The sequence below is a fragment of the Pelodiscus sinensis genome, chromosome 18, assembly GCF_049634645.1.
Source record: "Pelodiscus sinensis isolate JC-2024 chromosome 18, ASM4963464v1, whole genome shotgun sequence".
In the NCBI taxonomy this organism is placed as follows: domain Eukaryota; kingdom Metazoa; phylum Chordata; order Testudines; family Trionychidae; genus Pelodiscus; species Pelodiscus sinensis.
The window spans coordinates 35554084-35575826 of NC_134728.1; the positions used below are offsets into that span (position 1 = coordinate 35554084).

The 21743-nt window shown below is 46.1% G+C and overlaps 1 protein-coding gene across 1 annotated transcript in view; it reads left to right on the plus strand.

Annotated features, from left to right (window-relative positions):
- The window catches only part of ITCH (itchy E3 ubiquitin protein ligase), a 108076-nt gene that overhangs the window by 17776 nt on the left and 68557 nt on the right, over positions 1 to 21743 (plus strand). The gene's annotated exons all lie outside the window — the stretch shown is intronic.

Sequence of the window (21743 nt, forward strand, 5' to 3'; positions counted from 1 at the left end):
CAATGCCTTTTTGGTAACCTATCTCTTCTTTGAAATTGTTGGGGTAGATGTCTAATCTCTAAAATAAGTAAATAAATCTCAAGTCCCAAAGCTGCTTCACCATGAAAAATGAAAACATAAATACCTAACAAGAAAGAAGGGAACAAGAGAACAGAGGTAATATTACTTACGTTTTATTCATAGAAATAATCTCCTCTCTTCCCCACTCTCCCTCCATCTTTAAACACTGAAATAACTGATGAATCTGTAAGAAGCTTTCAAAGATAGTATTCAGAAGCCTCCATTATTTTCCACTCCATCAGTTCATCTTCTTTAGTACATTCTATGCCATATCTCTGTTTAAAGATGTAAACAATTTCACTTTGAATTACAATGAAGACACTATTCTGATAACTTGAAGTGAATTTACAGAGGTGGCTAAACTATCAGACTGCAACTAAGAAAACAAGCTAGATAGAATGTGTTCTGTTCTTTCACAGAGGCACAAACCACTGTAACCACAATTAAGTCCATAGGGCAGCCCTCAACTTTTACTGTTGGAAGAGAGAGCAGAATGGTCGTGAATGGTTGAGTGGTCGTGTAACCGCATGAAATCTTAGTGGTTACACAACTATTCCATAGTCTCCAAGGGTGGCGCTGGCAGCCAGTATGCTCCTGGCCCCATTCGCGGGGAGCTACCTGCCATCCTATGCTGCAGCAGCACGGGGTGGCAACTTGTCGGCGAGGGGAGCCAGTTAAAAACCAGTTCCTTGCGCAGACCGACTGCCTTCAGCCCCACACTGCTGTCTGATACAGAGGCATCGGCAGGAGTGGCAGCAGCTCCTGTCTGCAGGTGATCTGAGCTCTGGTAGAGGCAGCACCGAGGGGCGGGGAGGCAACATCGCGGAGCTGGTGCTGGGGGGAGCTGGCTTTTAAGCTTGGTTCCCCCCAACACCGGCTCCTATCTGCCCTCCCCCCACCACCTCTGTAGGAGGCATCAAGGGGCGGGCCCAGACCGGTCCATGGAGCAGGCACCTGCCTGCTTGAAAGCTAGCTCCCCACGCCTGTCATCTCCTACCTGTTCCCCTCACCCTCTGTGCTGCTGCCTCTTTATCAGAGGCAGAAGTGTGGGAGTGGAGGAGGTTCTGGTGCTTGTGGGGTACCAGCTCCCACTCCTCCCATCCCCCTCCCCCGCTCCTGCTGCCACAGAGGCAGCAAGGTGGGGAAATGCATGTAGTTGACAAGATTAACTGATAAGCCCAGGCGTATCCATTAATTGTGTAGTTGACTACATGTTGCCATCCCTATTCTGTACAGAACCAATGGTTCTCTGGTCCCATTCAGCCCATGTCCTCAGTTTAGGTCTCTGTAAAATGAGAACATAGAGCTGGAAGAGACCTTAGGAGGTCATCAAGTCCAGCCCTCTGTCCAAGGCAGGACCAATCCCAACTAAATCAATTCAACCAGGGCTTTGTCAAGCTGAGACTTAAAAACCTCTAGGGGTGGAGATTCCACCCCCTTCCTAGGTAACCCATTCTAGTGCTTCACCACCCTCCTAGTGAAATAGTTTTTCCTAATCTCCAACCTAGACCTCCCCCACTGTAACTTGAGACCATTGCTTCTTGTTCTGCCATCCATCACTACTGTGAACAGCCTTTTTCCATTCTCTTTGGAACCTCCCTTCAGGAAGTTGAAGGCTGCTATCAAATCCCCCCTCACTCTTCTCTCCTGCAGCCTAAACAAACCCAAATCCCTCATAGGTCATATGCTCCAGCCCCCTAATCATTTTGGTTGCCCTCTGCTAGACCCTCTCCAATGCATCCACATCCTTTCTATAGTGGGGGGCCCAGAACTGGACACAATATTCCAGATGTGGCCTCTTACCAGAGCCGAATAATCACTTCTCTGGATCTGCTGGCAATGCTCCTCCTAGTGCACCCTAATATGCCATTAGCCTTCTTGGCTACAAGGGCATACAAGTGGACTCATATCCAGCTTTTCATCCACTGTAATCCCCAAGTCCTTTTCTGCTGAACTGCTACTTAGCCATTCAGTCCCCAGCCTATAACAATGCTTGGGATTCTTCTGTCCTAAGTGCAGGTCTCTACATTTGTCCTTGTTGAACCTCATCATCAGATTTCTTTTGGCCCAATCCTCTAATCTGTCCAGGTCACCGTGGAGCCTATCCCTACCCTCCAGCCTATCTACCTCTCCTCCCAGCTTAGTGTCATCTGCAAACTTGCTGAGGGTGCAATCCATCCCCTCATCCAGGTCATTAATAAAGATGTTGAACAAAACTGGTCCAAGAACCGATCCTTGGGGCATTCCGCTAGAAACCGACGACCAATCTGACATTGAGGCGTTGATCACTAGCCGTTGGGCCCGACAGTCTAGCCAGGTTTCTAGCCATCTTACATTTCATATATCCAATTCCTACTCCCTTAACTTGCTGGCAAGAATGTCTGCTGCTGGTAATGGGGAGGTAAATTCTGAAAATTCCCAAGTGTGGAACACAGCTGGATCAGGCATTCTGAAATACAATAGATCCACACAAGTAGTATGACGTGCTCATTGCAGCTTTATGTGATATGATCTGAATATAAAAAGAATCCTGTTTTGCAAATGAAAAATGGTGAGGTAGCTCATCAAGAAAATCCCGTCAGGCAAGATTTACTATGAAAAGGAGGGCAGCAAGAAAACAAAGCAAATTGATGCAAACGGAAAGATTTTTACAAGTATATTTTGTGGGGAAATTTCTCATTAGAGCTGTCGGCTAATTGCAATTTACCTGCCTGATTAAAAAAACAGTTTTACAAATTAATTGTGATTAATCGTAGTTTTAATTGTACATTTAAACATAGATTTTTAAATGTATTAAATAATTCTTAGAGCTGCAGAATTAATCATAGGGGACTTGGTAGATATTTGGAATTTCAGTAAAGCTTTTGCTTTAGTGTTGTATAAAATCTTACTCACAAATTCATTCTAATTGGCTTGGAAATATGAGCGTGTCATGCAGATTGAAGAACGACCAAATCACTACAAAAACTTAATAATAAATAGTAGAACTATTTAGTGATACAGGCTTGTCTACGTTTAAAAAGTCACAGTGGTACAGCTGTGCTTCTATAGCACTTCAGCATAGACATTACCTATGCCAGGGGTTTCAAACTCCTGACCCACAGGCCATCCTTGGCCAGAGAAGTTGCACAATCCTGCCCGGGAGTCCTGGCAGGTGGGGGGTGTCTGTTTGCATCCCCCAACCCTTCCCACCATTGCCCTACCCTCTCCCCCATGGGATACTGAGGGGACCTGGTACGGCAGAGGTGCCTGCTCCCTGTGGCGGCGGAAGCCATGGGGAAGCAGAGCACAGCAGAGGGAGTGCGCTCCATTTCCCACTGTGGCCAGAGTCATGGGGAAGTATGTGAGGGCCCAACTTGTGCTGCTGTGCCAGCCCGCCCAGTAATTCCTGAGGCTGTCCCCCTCAGTGGGTGGGGTGCCATGGAGGGAGAAAGAGGGATTTGGGGGCATAAGTAATCCACCCCCTTAAGAGTTGGTAGCTGGGTATTGAATTAGTTAAGCCAACCTAAGTCTCCATTAGACAGCAATCTCGGTGATGTAGATTTTTCACGTCCTCTGAGTGGCATGATTATGCTTCACGTGTAGAACAGGCCTGAATCTATAGGATGTCATGAGGAAGCATTCTTGTCTATGTGAGAAGTGATTGAAATAGCTGCCTTCTGTTGGCCTAACGCTGTAATGTATACCACACTTGATCTTAGCCTTAAACAAGCCGAGAACCGATCCATACATACCTCAAAGTTATCGTTTTAGGCTGTATTCATCTCCACTGGGTACTGTTTTTGAACTAAGAAGATCTCATTACAATGAATAGGGACTGTTTATCTCAGAATCTACAACTTTGATGTTGAAAACCCACCTTGGGCAGAAATCTGAGAACTGTAAGGATTTGGGGAAAATGAATGTCAAGATTTGCCCGCCCCCTTGTTTGGAGAAATGTAATCGGAGTACAGAATAGTCGGAAGGTTCTCAAACTATTTTTGAAAAGAGAATATATTATGAATGGGAATGCTTAATGAGAGGGGAAGAGTGATTGGGGTGAAGGAGTAGGTGTTAATAGGAGAAGAAGTGCTTGGGCCTGCAGAGAGGGGTGAAGGTGGTATGGGGAAGGAATAAATGGGAATGGACGGTAAGGGCTCAGATAAGGGATCTTATAGGGGAGAGGACAGAAGCAGTTGGAGAATTCAAGGGGTAGCAGAGGATGTGTGATGTCCTGTCAGCCTGGAATTCTGTCCTCTGCATGTGTTGAGATCTAAAAGAGCTTTATCCCTCTCCCTTTCCTTTTCTACTCTGTGTTCTAGGATTTGGGGGAATCCCACTTTTCTTGGGATTCTGAGTCATTTGTCCTGCCCTGCCATGTGTATAGAAATCTGTGGTTGGAAAGACTGAAGATAATGCAAACTTAAACATCAGAACCCCAGAAAACAAGTAGTACACGCATAACCCCTCTTTGACACGGGGGCCTGGGCAAAGTGCCTGTGGGAGAGGCCGAGTTGGCAAGAGATAGCGCAGACTGAATGGCTTGGGAGCATAAATTCCCTCTCTGTAAAACCTAAAGCTAAACTATTATATCTAAACTTCTCAGAGTAGTTACTAATGGTGCACAATCATTCTGGAAGGGCATAACAAGTGGGCTTCTGTAGGGGTCAGGTTTTTTCGTGACCGCTTCTGTTGAATATCTTCAACATTTTAGATGATGGCATAAAGAGTATGATTATTAAATTTGCAGATGATACCAAGCTGGGAGGGGTTGCAAGTGCTTTGGAGGATAGGGTCATAATTAAAAATGATCTGAACAAACTAGAGAAATGGTCTGATGTAAACAGGTTGAAGTTTAATAAGGACAAATGCAAAGTATTCCACTTAGGAAGGACTAATCAATTTTACACTTATAGAATGGGAAGTGACTGTCTAGGAAGGAGTCCTGCTGAAAGGTATTTAGGGGTCATAGTGGACCACAAGTTAAACATGAGTCAACTGTGTGACACTTGCAAAAAAAGCAAACATGATTCTGGGATGCATGAACAGGAGTGTTGTGACCAATTTTTAGGTGCTTACTGGTTGCCTATTTGGTTATTTGCATACCCTCTGCTCCTTGTTTCCCGCTGCCTTCCAGTTTTTTTTCTTCTCCTTCCCTTCTCTTCTCCCCTATTTATTTTGGGTCTGCACATCCTAAACTCAAAACTACGGTCATCTGAAGAAGTGGGCTGTGCCCACAAAAGCTCATGATACCATCTACATGTTTTGTTAGTCTATAAAGTGCTACCAGACCATTTGTTGTTTTTTAAGACATGAGAAATCATTCTTCCACTCTATTCTGTGCAGATTAGGCCGCAATTGGGGTATTATGTCCAGTTCTGGGCACCACATTTCAAGAAAGATGTGGACAAATTGGAGAAGGTCCAGAGAAGAGTAACAAAAATGATTAAAGGTCTAGAGAAAATGAGCTATGAGGGAAGACTGAGAGAATTGGGCTTGTTTAGTTTAGAAAAGAGAAGACTGAGAGGGGACATTTTCCCCTACTGACTTCATCCTCTCTCTCCTGCCCATCCTCACTCACTTTCAGCAGTTTTCAAGTATCTAAAAGGGTGTTACAAGGAGGAGAGAGAGAAATTGTTCTCCTTGGCCTCTCTGAGAATAGCACAAGAAGCAATGGGCTTCTTGGTTTGACATTAGGAAAAACTTCCTAACTGTCAGGGTGGTTAAACATGTAATAAATTGCCTATGCAGGGTGTGAAATCTCCATCACTGGAGATATTTAAGAGCAGGCTAAGTAGAAATCTGTCAGGGATGATCTAGACTGGTGATCTCCAACCATTTTAAGCATGAGATCACTTTGAATTTAAATGCAATCCAAGATCTACCTGTCCCACCTCCTTTCCTCCCCTTCTCCAAGGCCTCACCCCATAAGAATGGCTGTACTGGGTCAGACCAAAGATCTATCTAGCCCAGTAGCCTGTCTACGGACAGTGGCCAGCACCAGGTGCCCCAGAGGGGGTGGACCGAAGACAATGATCAAGCGATGTCTCCTGCCATCCTTCTCCAGCCTCTGACAGAGGCCAGGGACACCATTTCTATCCCCTGGCTAATAGCCTTTTATGGACCTAACCTCCGTGAAACTATCTAGCTTCTCTAAACTCTGTTATAGTCCTAGCCTTCACAGCCTCCTCTGGCAAGGAGTTCCATAGGCTGACTATGCGCTGTGTGAAGAAGAACTTTCTTTTATTAGTTTTAAACCTGCTACCCATTAACTTCATTTGGTGTCCTCTAGTTCTTCTATTATGGGAACTAATAAATAACTTTTCTTTATTCACCCTCTCCACACCACTCATGATTTTATAGACCTCTATCATATCCCCCCTCAGTCTCCTCTTTTCTAAACTGAAAAGTCCCAGTCGCTTTAACCTCTCTTCATATGGGACCCGTTCCAAACCCCTCATCATTTTAGTTGCCCTTTTCTGAACCCTTTCTAAGGCCAAAATATCTTTTTTGAGGTGAGGAGACCACATCTTTACACAGAATTCAAGTTGTGGGCATACCATAGTTTTATACAGGGGCAGTGAGAGATTCTGTGTCTTATTTTCTATCCCTTTCTTAATAATTCCTAGCATCCTATTTGCCTTTTTGACCGCCACTGCACACCGTGTGGAAGTTTTCAGAGAACTATCCACGATAACTCCAAGATCTCTTTCCTGATTTGTTGGAGCCAAATTAGCCCCCATCATACTGTACGTATAGTTGGGGTTATTTTTTCCAATGTGCATTACTTTACACTTAGACACATTAAATTTCATTTGCCATTTTGTTGCTCAATCACTCAATTTGGTGAGATCTTTTTTAAGTTCTTCACTAGTTCACCCCTACTCTCTTCATCCTCCCTCTCCTGCCCATCCTCTCACACTTTCATCAGGCTAGGCAGAGGGTTGGGGGTGCAGGCTCTGGTCTTTGGTTAAGGGATCTGAAATGTGAGGGGGCTCTACGCTGCTCTTGGGGCAGAAAGTAGGGATGTAGGAGGGGTTTGGTGTTTGGGTGCAGGGGAGGGGGTTCATGACTGGGGTAGGTGTTCGGGATGTGGGCTTCAGCTGGGCACTGATTACCTGGACCACTCCCTAAATCAGCCAGCCATTTCCCTTCCAAGTCCTGTTGTCCCCCCCCCCCCCCAGTTTGTGGAGAAAGGATACAGAGTGGGAAGGGGCATCTTGACATCAGTGCCTTTCCTTTCCTTTCCTTTCCCTCCCCTGCGCTGCACAGCAGCTCCCCAGCGGGAGGGCAGCTCCAAGGCAAAGCAGGGAGAGCATCTGAAGTGTCAGCACTTGGTAGGGTTGGGGGGGGAGTCACCTGTCCCTGTAAGGGTGGCCATTTTGAACTCTGTTGTTCTCCGTGGCACACTTCCAACCGCCTCGCGGCACACCGGTGTACCATGGAACAGAGTTTAAGAAACACGGCGTCCCAGCTCTCCCAGAGGGGGCGGGCCTTTGCGATAGTGCAGTGGACCTTGGGAGCTCTTCACAGTGGCAAGCCATGATCACGGGGTTTGAATTGCCCCATGGGGGTGCTGTGGGCAATGTCCCAGAAGTGGACCCAGAAGTTTGGTGGCAGGTTCTGCTGCTGCTGCTGCTTGTCCTGCCTTTGCTGCTGGCCCTGGCCCTGGGCTGTTCATGGTGGCAGCAGCAGCAACTACCTCCTGATCCCGGCTCAGCCCTACATGATGAGGGAGGCTGGGGAGCCGGGGCCTGAGAATCGGGGCGTTGTCTGAAGGGGGATCTCAGCCCCCCTATGGCTGCTAGAGAAGTCCAGACTGGCCAGAGGCGTGGAGCTCTCTGTGTGCTGGAGCAGGTCACACCTCTCTCGCCTGTCTGCCTTTTAGGGAGAGGTTGGTGGGTGCCCTTGCCTTGTTCTTTCGTGTGACTTTGTCCATCCACCCTTCTGACCTTCACTGGACCCACCAGTGGCCCCCTTCTGGCCCAGGGCCAGCGTGGGGAGCACCAATGGGAGGCCTGCGCAGTATCCCCCTGCCCCAGCCAGGCCCAGGCAATGCTCAGTGAATCTGCTAGTAGGGATAATAGCAATTCCCTACCTTACAGGCATGTTGATAAATATATTAAAGATTGGGTGGTGCACCATACTCTGGTAATTGGGGCCATATGAATGCTTAGATGTGGAATGAATGCTGGGAAAGTGAGAAAGGACCATGCAGGGAAAAATTGGCTACACAGAATGTATTGCCCACCAACCTGTTGCCACTTTCAGTTGTATCTTCGTAAAAACCAACGTAGAAGATAGAATATTTGGATAAAAAAGCTTGGGAGAGAGACACAAAATATGTATTGAGGTGCATAATATAAATGCTCATATTTACATTCATATTTTGTCCATTGCCACAATAGAGATCATTAACTAGAGTCCAGAGCAGTCTGCTTTCCATGACTAGATCTGAATACCTAGTTGGATGGAGAGAGGAAAATCTGAGGATTTCTGGAGGTTAGGGATGTAAAGTCCCATTTAAAAAGTTAACTGTGTTAATAAGTTTTGGGGGCAGAGGTACAACTGTGAAGCCTTCTCTGGTTGAGTTTCAGCAAATGAACTTAAAGATGCTCTAGGCCGGATTGTGACTGAAACCTACAAATTAAATTCATGACCCTTATGACTGGTTAAAGCTAGCTGGAGAAGACACTGAGGTCAATAAAGAGAGATTGTCTGTTGCCTTTCAAGAGGTTCAAATGCCAAAGTCTCTCAAAGGAGACACTTCAATGTATACTCAAGAAATCCTTTCGTTGTCATTTCAGAACTTGACTAGTGTTTGGAGTATTGCAGTCAGGGCGGGATGGTGCCATGGCAAAGCAAGCCCAGAGCATGACCCACACCCAAGGAAATTTAAGCCGTTCAGGCCTAAGCCAACAGGCAGCCTCCGTCTCCATCCTAGTCTGCTTCCAGCCATCTGGCAAATGCCTCTTTGAGGGGATATTAGGGGTGACATATCTCTGCAGAGACTGAATCTTTATTTTCTGTCTGCCTGCATGGGGGCTGCAAACTGTCAGCTTCCACCCGAAACAATTTTCTTTCTAGCATTTATAAATGGCAGTATATATACAAGAACTGTTTAACATATAAGGAAGGGGTCATGCTTAGAGGCCAGCTGTGTAAAAGGGGTCACCGATACAAAAATTTGAGAACCGCTATTTTAGCATGCTTTTGCTTCAGGAGCAGCTAGCTCTGTTGAGTTAGCTCATTAATGGCACTTTGGAGAGCAAAGAAGGCCATCCATACGACAAAGCACAGACCGGATGGGATGCAGAGTTCTGAACGCTTGGTAACGCAGAGGAAACAGGCTTGATGCGCTATATGTTGTGTATGCATCGATGCACATGCTTATGCCCCTGCCAGGCCTGCCTTTCTGTACTCCCAGTCCCAAGGCATCTCTGCTGTCCATCTTTGCGGCATTTTCAGGAAGAAAGACCCAGCCCCAATGGCTCAAACATGGGGAATGGGAGAGCCAGAGAGGAGAGAGCAAGTTCCAGAAACATTTCCTGATTTCTCACAGTGGTGCCCCTCCTTCCTGGCAACAAATACTGTCACCCAAACCAGCCTGTCCACAGGGGTAAGCATACACCCACAGGCTTGGCAGAGAAGGGATGGAACTAGCTCTGACTGGCATGAAGAATGGTAACACCTAGTGCTAATCAGGCACTTGACAGAGGAAGTCAGGTGCTTTAGCCCTCTTTTTATGGAAAGGGAGGCGCCAAAGAAGTGAAGTGGCTTCCCCAAGGTCACCCAGGGACAGAGCCAGTGCAAATCCAAGTCTCCCAAGTCCTAGCACCGTGCTTCACCCACAAGACCAATGTGCTTTATCTCCGTTTTACCCCACTATGTCCTGAGGACTTAGCTGTACACTTCATGGTAACAGAATCTCAGTCTCCATAGCACTTCTCAGCCCAGCAAAGCCGGTTATACAAACTACCATATGTATCACATCACTCACCATCGAAACGAGCCCTGGTGTGCGCAGCTCTGCTACAGGAGAGCTCCAGCACAACTCTGATGGGTTTTTCAGAGAGGCTAGGTGTGTGATGGATGCAACTGTGTCTTGGCAAACCCTCCATCTCATCCCAGCAGCAGCTACCTGCTCCATGTGCCTTCACCCAAATGTAGATGTTTTCCTATGTAGGCCTCTGGCTGCTGTCAATTTCCCAAACCAAGTGGAGAGAAACCCACCCAAGTTGTGGGAGCAGCTTGACTCCTGGAGCACACAGGCGGGGAGGAACTAAGATTTAACCAATCACACCCAACTGAGCTGAGGGATGGGAGCAGAGCCAGCTCCAATGCTGTAACCCACCAGTTTGCTTTTTTTTTTTTTGGTGACTTCTCCACTGCTTCCCAGTGGGTCCTTTGTCAAAAAGCTCCCATTTATGGTATCAGAAGCAAAATCTTCCACTTCCAGCCCATCTTACCCTGGAACACGGAGCCCCACCCGGATAGATGTGCATTTTGCTCCTTCTGAAGCTTCTCCGCCCTCTTGGAAAGTAGCTATGGGGTATAGAGTTAGCTGTCTGAGGAACCTGGAAGACTTTGGCACAGGCAGCACCTGTAGAGCCCTCTCTAGAGCTCTTAGGAACTTGCCAGCCTTGAAGGGTTCAAATTCTGCAGAAGGATTCACCTGCATCTTCAGGTTTAAACAGTTTTTCAGAGATTAGCATCTCCCTCCATGGCCCATGTGCTCACTCTGCCTTTTCCCGTTGCACAGGATATCAACATGGTCGCTGCTCAGTTAGCTCCTGGAACTGGCTTGGCAGACAGTCACCTTCCACAAGTGGGGGACAAGGTGGAGACTGGTTTCAGCAAGAACTAGGCTGAGCAAAACTGCATTTGGTATAAAGCACCCAGCAGAGCAAAGCTCCGGTAGCTTCTTCCTCCCATAGGGGCCAGAGGTGGATAATGAAGCCTTAATGTAACTGTTCTGAAGATACCATCTGAGAAGAATTCCCCTGAATACTAACATAACCAGCTCTGCTGTGAGGCGCTTTGGTTTAACTCTTGAAGCACCATGTTCCAGCCTGGGCATAGACCCAGAGTGGTATTCCGAGACAGGTTCATTGGAAGAACCAGGCAGTGGAGTTCTGAATGTGGCAAAAGCCACATGCCCATCTGTCTACCCCATGTGCATCTGGGGACTCAAATCTCATCTGTCAACCTGTTGTAAGGGGTAGCCACTGACCTAGTCAGAATACAGAGCTGCTTTAGATAAAACAAACCCAATTGCTGCTATTTGAATTGTTTGCTGAGGCTTCCTTTAAATCCCCTTTGGTAAAGAAGTTGCTAACACACAGTACACCAGATCGATTGCTCTTAGATTTGTCCTGCTGAATTTCTGTCAGCTGCAACATGTCCACAGCTTTCTGGTGCTGCTCACTGCATTCCCCTGTCCTCCAATATTCTAATTTCTTCCTAGCATGGGCTTATTCTGCCAACTCTGTCACAGCAGCAGTAACAGGTACTTGGGAAGGATGTCTATTCTCAGTTGGGATGGCAGGTGAGGGAAAGGTGAAGAGAAGAGTTGCACCGTTCAGAACTTGGGTGCAACTTGGCCTCTGCTATGCCTTACAAAAGAAAGATCAGGTTTGCTCTGCTGAGAAGATGGTGGCCTTAGGCATGCAGACCAAAATCCCAGATATGCTTCCTGCAATTCTATTTCTGTTTTATAACGTTGAGGTAGTTTCTAACACAGCTGAAATACCAACCAGATTCCCAAACCTCAGTTGCTTCCTTCCAGTGGACTCCCAGATCACATCTCTGGATAACGTGCCTTTTCCGAACTGGCCAGAGTAGGATTTTTTTTTTAAACACTGGTCGTTAACACAGACACTATTGCAGCCCTGTTGTATAACTGGTCTGGTTCAGATAAACAAGGGTTTTCACTTTAAATCCTGATCTGTTTTGAGTCTGTAGACGCTCACACTTAATCTTCCCTGGATTCATCACATTCTCCATTTTGTTTCTTTTTTGATACCAGGGAGTGTCTTGCTGTGTCAGAGAGATCTCTGGGACAGGCACCAGTCCATGGACCGTTGAGAAACGCTGCTCTAACATTATCCTCAGTTTCCCAGTGGCCAGATATGTTTCTTGGATTTAGGGAACTGTTGTATTGCCATTTCCCTTTTCAAGAAATGCGAAGGTACTGAAGAGCTGCCTTATCTCTTCCATGCTGTGGCTTTCCCCTAGGAGGAAAGCAGCAGCAACTGGAGGTACAGACTAGGAACCAGAAGAACTGGTGGGAAGGGGAATGATGTTGGAAGCTGCCCTATGGGAAATGGCTGGCACATTCCTAGTAGACTTGTTAGCAAGGAAGCTGCAGCTGGAGGAACTGGAGTTAGCACAGAGCTGAAGAAAGAGGTAAAGAGCTGGTCAAGGAACCCAGGCTGATGTAAACGTGTGGGTCTGGGGATGAAGGGTTCAGTGTGCAGGCCGCCATAGGGGGAGAGAACTACCCCAGCCCTCTCACCACAGCAGCTTGGGGCCAGGTGAGAAGCACCCGTTTGTGGCCACTGCGACTTCAGCGGGCATAGCGGGGGGGGGGGGGGGGAGCTACATGTCCCTCAGCTGGGGCAGGTCCAGGTTCGTCTGCCCCCTGGGCTCTCCAGCCAGAGTGAGGAATGCAGAAAACTGCACTTTCCCTTTCCTCCTTGATAAAGGGGAAGAGCCAGCAATGTTCCTGTATGCATCAGGAGGAGGGAGGTTCAGATTACTCTGCCCTCCCTAACAGTCTCCTGAGGGGTGGGAGATTCGGGACTGGGGCAGTCCTGGGGAAGGGGTGTGTGTGCCCTTAGCCAGCCCGTTCCACCTGCCTGGTATTTCTGTCTCTTTTCTGTATGGTTTTGTGAGAAGCAATCCCATCCCATTTTCCTGGCACAACCAAGCCCAAACCTTTTAAGTTGTTATAAGAGGAAGCTATATATTGAATTTGGTGGTCCTAGGTCTTACCGTTTAGGAGACATTCTTCAACAAACTGACAAACTCTCTCATATAGACTACTGGACACTGTGGTAGCCAGGTGTCTCTAGTGTTGTCCTAATGAGTCTCAGCATACATTTCGTGCATATGCTCTTGTGTCTTGCACAAATAGACAGCAGAGCAGACTTTGAGAGAGCCCCGAAGATCTCAAAATCTGATAAGATTTGAAGACACCAGGCCAGGTTTATTGTCAAATGAAGTACAATAATAGTTGTCATTAGATGCTACTGAAGCTCCTGACAATTGACTCAGCTCAGTCAGTGCCAGGGATGAGACCCTGTCCCCTTGGCTGGACGGAGACATCTCTTTGGGTACATATTTATACACAGCTGCAAACAAGTTATGCATCACTCCTGATGTATCACATTGCCCCTTCTGAAGTATCTAGATCTGTCCTGTGATGGACGGGCGGGGTACTGCCTGTAAACGGTTAAGCACAGAGAATACCTGAAAAAATCCACAAAGTGCTGGCAGGGAGCCAGCAGCGCCAATGGGAAGAAAGTGTTAAGTTTTGAATTGAAAAACAGGTTTTGTCTGTTTGTTTCCTTTGTGTGAGAGAACAACAAGGTTGAGAGAGAGATGGAAGTAGGCAGAGATGTAGAAATTAAACTTAGAGCAATAACCATGTCTTGGAGAACAAAACCAAAATATGCTTTACCAAATATATTTTTTTGTTTTGTTAGTCTTTAAAAAGGTGTTTTTTATTGATTATGATCTGATTCTTATGTCCTGGAAGGTAATAGGAGGTCTGTATAGGCATACCTAAGACTGAGAGGTCAGCTATCGGAGATGACTTTGTTTTTTTTTTCCAAGTTCTCTTGTGGCTACCCCAGAGGAAGAAGTTCCTAAGTGAATCTTCCTGGGTTCAAAAAGAAAGTGCCTTTGCACTTGGATGGTGGAAGCATACCACTCAAGGTCAGGGGATCTGTGACCTTGGGGACTTTTGAAGCAGAAGCCCAGAGGCAAAGTATTTTTAAGGTCCCCTGTAGACCCCCACCTTCTGCACTCAAGGTGCCAGAGTGGGGAACAGCCTTGATACACCCATTACTTTGTACATAGGGGTTCGGTCAGTGTCTGTCACGCTTTCAGTTTAGATCATGTCCTGAACCTTGGTTGATATGTCTCTGTTATCTGTGGGGTATGTGTTGGTACCAAAATGTTTCTTCAGGTGGTATTTTGTTACGACCTCTCTGGAATGTGTCTCTGGCCTGTGACTTCTAGCTCTTATGTATGAGTGTTTCTGTAATACCAGCCCTGTTCTTGCCAACTTCTGTGGGCAGGAGCTGGCTTCTTGATCACTGCTTTGCTTTGTGTTAACAAAGTCTTGACCATTGCTATCTTGGCCTCAGACCTCACACCTTGACACATTGGCTTATGTTTCAGCCCTTCGTCTTAACTACAGACACATTTGAATGGATCAGTAAACTGAAAATGCAATTTAAAGTAGTAATACAATCTGCTAAACAGTCATGGTTCTTTCATAGTATGGATGACATACTGCTCTGAGAGAGACCAAGAAGTCGATGTCACATTACACACAGGGTTTTTAAACCAGTGGTCTCCAACCTTTTTAAACACAAGATCACTTTTTGAATTTAAGTGCAATCTGAGATCTACCTTGAACAGGGTGGATAAAAATCAGTGATTTAAAAAATCAAGTCAATTTTTTATTTAAATCTGATTTTTTTAATTAAAATAATCAATACTAAATTTCTTGTTTATAAAGTTAGTTAAATTTCATCCCAAACATGGAACACCTGCAGTTACAGACTGATGAAAATCAATTAATGACTCTAGTCTGTCCGGCCTAATTACTAGCTTTTTCTTCTTGAAAATTCTGGGCTTTCAATTTCTGTTTCTCAGCAGACTAAACAATAGCATGTACAAAGAAGGATGCGAGTGGGAAAGGATTGTTTTTGTTCTGTGCTTTGGTGGTGGTGGACCTTGGCCAAGCATGGAAGAGGAGTTGGTTAAGATATTGTCTTAGAAACCGAGACACAATATATAGGGAAGGATGGAGGCAGCATACATAAGAGCACAGAAAGAAACAGGGGAGTGGACTAGAAAGTAAAAGCAAGACATCATTTAGCACATGGAGAGCTTCCTATGTTCCCTCCCCGCGCGCGCGTCCCCCCCCCTTTTTTGCCACAGAAAACTGTCATGATTTCTGGGTAAAGAAGGAAAAGGTGTCAGGTGTAAGCAGTGCAAGAAGATGATGCAGGGCCTAACTGCAAGAGGGAAACATCAAAAGGAAAACTGCTTATTGGGAGGAAATGATGTAGATGAAGATGTGATCTGCAAGACTGTCTTTTAGTATGTGTGATTTGAAAAGTGAATTCCCAAGCAGTTTGCTTTGTTGGATGTTTCTGGGGGAAAAAAGTTTAGCTAATCTTTCTGTCTTGCTTAATTAGTTAACTAGAGTTAGAAATCTATCACCCAAGTATACAGTACAGAAAACTGCAGTACGAGAAATCTAGAGTTGCAGGTTGCCCCAAATGTTATTTTCTTATTTTACATTGTGGGATACATGCCCCTTAGTTTGAAACATCATAATGGTAATGTGAGAAGTCTGTTCCCTGTTTTACTTCAGCTTTTCCAAGGGAGCCCCATTCTAACTTGTTTTCTCAAACTGTGAGTTCAACGGGACTGATTCCAAAATTAAGTGCACTCTAAGCAGTCAGTCTTAGCTTGTTTGGTAACTTTTGAAATCAGATCTGCATCCTTACTGAAAAAAATGTAACTGGGTAACTGAATAAGAGTGAGAAGAACCACTGTTCAAAATCATTTTTGAATTTTGGTTTAGGATCCCATTTAAGTGTAAAGATTTAGATCCATGGTCACCAACCCATCAATCGCATTCGGGGCCCCCCAACTCTCCCCCCACTACCTACCTCCAGCGACAATGGAGGTAATGCTGGCTTCCTGCGAGGTGGAAGGAAGTCGGGCAGCTGCGTGTCACTTCCGGGGTTTCAGGAAATGCGCTGGCTACTCCCCCTCCCCCAAACTGCCAGCGCAGTACCACAACCCAGGTCTGTGGCATGCTGGAGACTTGCTGTGCAGGGTAGGAGTCTCCAGAGGAGGCGCACGCTGGGGCTTGCCTCCTCTGCCGGGGGAGGGCGGGAAGGAGTCCCGGGAGGAGGTGCGCGCGCCGCGGCTTCCCTCTTCTGGGAGGGCCCCTGGAGGAGGCGCATGCTGAGGCTTCTGTCCGTCCGCCCACCCGCCTGTCCATCCGTCCCCGGAAGAGTCCCACACCGGGGCTTCCCTCCTCTGCAGCGGAAGGGGGGGAGGAGTCCTGGGAGGAGGCACACACCAGAGCTTCCCTCTTCTGGGGGGGAATAGGAGTCCCCAGAGGAGGCACGTGTGCTGGGGACTCCCTGCCCCCACTTGCACCCTTCCCCAGTACCATGTCCCCTGCTCCCACCAGCACTGTTGGGGCCACATTAGTGATGCTTGAGGGGTTTGGAGGAGTTATTTTTTTTGCATCTCACTTGTGTGGCCCCAACTAACTTTTCTGTGGGTCAGTGACCCCTGACTCAAGGCAGGTTCCCTGCCCTTCTCATAAATAAAGACAATGCTGAAACTTTTTGTTTGATATTATAATTGATTTAAAAATGAAGCCTGGCCAACAAGCCCCCAATTGGGGCCAAGCCCTCATCTCGCCACAGCATCATAACACTCCTATACGACCACCCCCAGACACTAGAGCTGAGCCTATCATACACTGGAACCCCCTGTCCTGAGCCTCTCACATCCCCAAACTCCTGCACCCCCACATCCTCATTCTTCTGCCACAACACTTCTGCACCATCCACACACTGCAAATCTGTGTCCTGAGCCCATCATACTCCCAGCCTCCCTGCCCCTCACCCCTCGCACACCCCAACCCAAACTCCTGCACCCTCACATCCACAAGCTTGTGGCTTGCTCAGTACTCCAACCCTCCACCTGACCCCAACACTCCCCAGCCTGGAGCCCCCTCCCTGAGCCAGAATTCCCTTCTCCACCTCTTCCTGCATCCAAATTCCCTCCTCCCAGAGCTTGCACCTCTCACCCTTTCCCACACCCAAATCCCTCATTCCCACCCCAGAGTCCACACCTCTTGTCTCAACCCAGTGAGGGTACAGCTAGACTGCAGAAGTGTTTCCGGGATTCCAGAGGTATTCCAGAAAAACACTTCTGCGTCCAGGAATGCGTTTGTTCTTCCACTTTTTTAGAGGAAGAGCAAACATGCTCTTTCGGCAACTCTTGTATTCCTTGTTCCATGAGGATTAAGGGAGCTTTCAAAAGAAGGGTTTTTCTGACATTTGGCCAAGTCTAGACAGGCCAAATGTTGGAAAAACCTCTTCCTACAGAAGAATCGGGGGGAGGGGGGGGGAAGCGGCAGTGTAGCGTACCCTGAGAGTGTATAAGGGCTGGGGATAGCAAATGATGGAGAAGAGAATAGAGAGGGCAGGGCTTCAAGGTGGGGTGAAGTCTTGAGGGAAGGATGGGGCGGTAGATCTTGGCTTTTTCTGACATTTAAAAAGTAATTTTGGGCATAAAAAGGTTGGAGACCACTGACTTAGACTGTCTGCAACAACTTCAGAATCGCTGTTGGTAGCAGCAGTGCTGCAATTAAACCTATTTCAGACAACAAAGTATCAGTAGTAAGCAAATGATCTCAATCATCCAGTAAAACCATAATTTTGGATCGGTTTGTGGTAAAGACCAGCAAATGCTAACAAGACCCTAAAGATGAAAAAAAAAAATTCAGTTCATTTATGCCACAGATGGTCCTTTTCACATGTTAATCATAAATTGACATGGTTGTAGCCTTACGAATGGGCTACACTCCAGTTGGTAGAGCAGATAATGTATGAGAAGGAACTTGAACATTGAGCAAGAAATACTGTGGGGAAATTTGTCAGTTCAAGCCTTGATGGGCGGAGCAGTGTTCACAATGATCCAGTAACACATGCCTGTATGACAACAGCAAATGGAGTTGCATAGCTTTCAGAAACTGTAGATACATTAGGAAATCCCCACACAACAGAAGATTTAGAAGAAATAGCGGAAGCTCAAGTTACCTTAAAAAAAAGACACAAAATATACCGCCTTAGACACAAGAATAAATGGTAATTTTTCAGAATGGAGGGGGTAACTAGTGGTGTTCCCCAAGGGTCAGTCCTAGGACCAATCCTATTCAGCTTATTCATAAATGATCTAGAGAAAGGGGCAAACAGTGAGGTAGTAAAGTTTGTGGATGATAATAAACTGTTCAAGATAGTTGAGACAGAAGCAGACTGTGAAGAACTTCAAAAAGATCTCACAAAACTGTGATTGGGCAACAAAATGGCAAATGAAGTTTCATGTGGATAAGTGTAAAGTAATGCACGTTAGAAAAAATAACCCCAACTATACGTATAATATGATAGGGGCTAATTTGGCTACAACAAATCAGGAAAGAGATCTTGGAGTTATCATGGATAGTTCTTTGAAAATGTCCACACAGTGTGCTGTGGTGGTCAAAAAGGCAAATAGAAAGTTAGAAATTAAGGAAGGGATAGAAAATAAGACCCAGAATATCTTACTGCCCCTGTATAAAACTATGGTATGCCCACATCTTGAATACTGTGTACAGGTGTAGTCTCCTCACCTCAAAAAAGATATTTTGGCCTTGGAAAGGGTTCAGAAAAGGGCAACTAAAATGATGAGGGGTTTGGAACGGGTCCCATATGAAGAGAGGCTAAAGAGACTGGGACTTTTCAGTTTGGAAAAGAGGAGACTGAGGGGGGATATGATAGAGGTCTATAAAAGCATGAGTGGTGTGGAGAGGGTGAATAAAGAAAAGTTCTTCATTAGTTCCCATAATATAAGAACTAGAGGACACCAAATGAAATTAATGGGTAGCAGGTTTAAAACTAATAAGCAAAAGTTCTTCTTCACACAGCGCATAGTCAACATGTGAAAATCCTTGCCAGAGGCGGCTGTGAAGGCTAGAACTATAGGGCTATGTCTGTACTGGTGGGTTCTTGCGCCAGAAATACGCAAATGAGGCTAAGCGTGGAATATCGCTGAGCCTCATTTGCATATCTAATGAGCCGCCATTTTTTAGGAAGAGGCTCTTGCTACACTGCCCCTTCTAGCTCAAGAAAAACCCTCTTGTGCAATGACGTTATTCCTGAAAATAATCAGCGTAGCGGCATTGCGCAAGAGGGTTTTTCTTGTGCAAGAAGAAGCAGTGTAGACGCTCCTTCTGGCGCAAGAGCCTCTTCCGCAAAAATGGCGGCTAAATAAATTCATGGAGGTTAGGTCCATAAAAGGCTGTTAGCAACAGGAGCCATGGAGGAAGCGGCATGTACTAGGTGAATGCTTCACGGCACTCCACTTCCCATGGTGGCAGGAGACCGTGGATGGGGGGCTGCTCCTGCTGGCCCAGCCCTCTGGTTAACCAGTTACCGCAGTAAGCATACTGGTAAGGATAATGTTTCCTGGGTAATGGGTTAATTTTTTACATCCTTATTCTGGATATGTCCTGCTTCCCTAGAACTGTATGTTTCTCATAATATTTCATCTCTTGCTCTTTTTAGGTCACCCTAAAATAGAAAAACTGATTAGTAAAAATTAAGAACACATAGCTAATTCCAATGTTAATTTTAATATATGAGAATAGTCCATTTTAAACTTTTTTTTTGTAACAAAAACTGCCATTTGAATGACTAAAGAAAGACTATTTAGGATTCTAATGTGGAGTGTGTATTGAGGATGAATACCTTAAGAGACTGCAAAAGACACTCAGCTATTATGGGTATTGATAGGTAAAAGTCATAATGTCAAATCTGATTTTGTTTTTCTTAGTCTGGCAGTGTTAGGTCTGGGATGTCAAATTTATTAACAGTCCCTTATGGACTTCCTCTCCCATTCCTTATAATGTAGGTTATCTTCTGGGTTTTTGTTATTGTGTTTTAACATCTGGAAACATAAAATCATTATAGAATCATATAGCCTATCAGTTCTCCCTGGACTTGTTTGGTAACCTCTTTGCTAAACACTTTCTGTACACTAGATAGGCAAGAGCTGTCTAGCATTTATCTTCTCAGAAGTATTCCAAATTAATAAAATAATACAAATCTTGAGGCAAAGGGGAAAAGACATAAATGACACTTTTTAAGGCAGTCCAACCTATGAACCTAAATTTTGAGTGACATATAATGAAGCAATTATTACATGGGGCTTGAAACGTTTTTCACAGTATCTGTCTACTCATCACAGTGTAATGAACATGTGCCACCTCTCTGAAGACATGCATACTTAATTTCCATTGACAGATTTTCACTTTCAATAAATCAGTTCTTTCACTCTCCCAATATATTGATTTTTTTCTCTGAAATAAAATACTTCTGTCCCCAATCTTCTCTTCTCTTTCAAATTAATTCTGCCTCTAAATAAAATGCTGTCCTCAGAATTATTACATGCTGCTCTATTCTTCCCTTTAAAAAGCTTTTTGCGGGGTTTTTCAGCTGCTTGTGCTTTTGTTCCTGTGTGTGTAAACCCTCAGCTTCCCATTTCCCAACCTTTTTTAATATCAAAGACCAGCAAACCCATTCACAAACTGTTGGCAGATTAACATTTTATTTACATATTTGCATGTTCATTATACAAATAATGAACATGCAAATATACAAATAAAATGTTACTTGTTCGCCAGCCCACTCACATACTGACCCCATCTTATTACTGCACATCCTTCTATCTCCAACCCCAGAAAACTCTGACTCTGTCCAGCCAACCCTGGTACTCTGTGTCTCGTTATTAAACCTGCCAACCCATCCTCTGATATCCCCTATTTCCAATTAACCCTTTACCTCACACATCTGTCTTGCCAAGCCTGTCATCCAAGTACCCACCATCTCCCACTTCTCAACACCCTGCATTGCCAGCTTCCTTTTGTCAAACACCTCTGTCTTGCCTGGAGCCTGCCCTGCATCAGCTGTCACTACCAATCTTGGCACACTGTGTCCCAGCAACCCCTGACTTAAATTGACAATCTCCCAGTTCCCTGGATCCTGCCCCACTACCCCTGGTGCCCCTTACTCTATAAACTCCATGACTGCCTGTTGTGCCAAACCCTGATCCTGCCCCACTGACCCTGCAGCTGCATGTTTCACAAGTTCTGAGACCCACCAATCCTGCTCAGACACCCTCAGATCTGCTGCCCCTTAGGCAGAAGCACAAGCTGCACTGCACCTGCCTCCATAACTACTGACTCACTTCAACCCACACCCTCTTGCCCATTGACCTTTAACCCCTGCCCTCCCTCAGCCCCAACCCATTGCTTCCCAGTGCCTAACACCCCCACCCTTTTGACCACTGCCCTCTACAGCCCATGCCAACACCCTCTTGCTCCTGATCCCACCACACCTCACCTCACCCCTTTGACTCCACCCTGCACTCCCCAAAACGAGGCTGTCCCCTCTAGGGAGCGTGGCCGTTACTGCTGCGCGGGCGGGGGAGGGCCATTGGCTGTGCACGTGCTGCCTCCTCCTTCGTGCCCCCTCCCTCCCCCAAATGCATCCTGTGCCCCCATGGGTAGAAGTGGGAGGGAGTGTGGAGCCCCAGCTGGGCTGCCATCTTATCTGGGGCTGGGAGGAGGGAAGGAGTGGTACTTCCTGTTCAGCCTTCTGCTGCCACCTCAACCC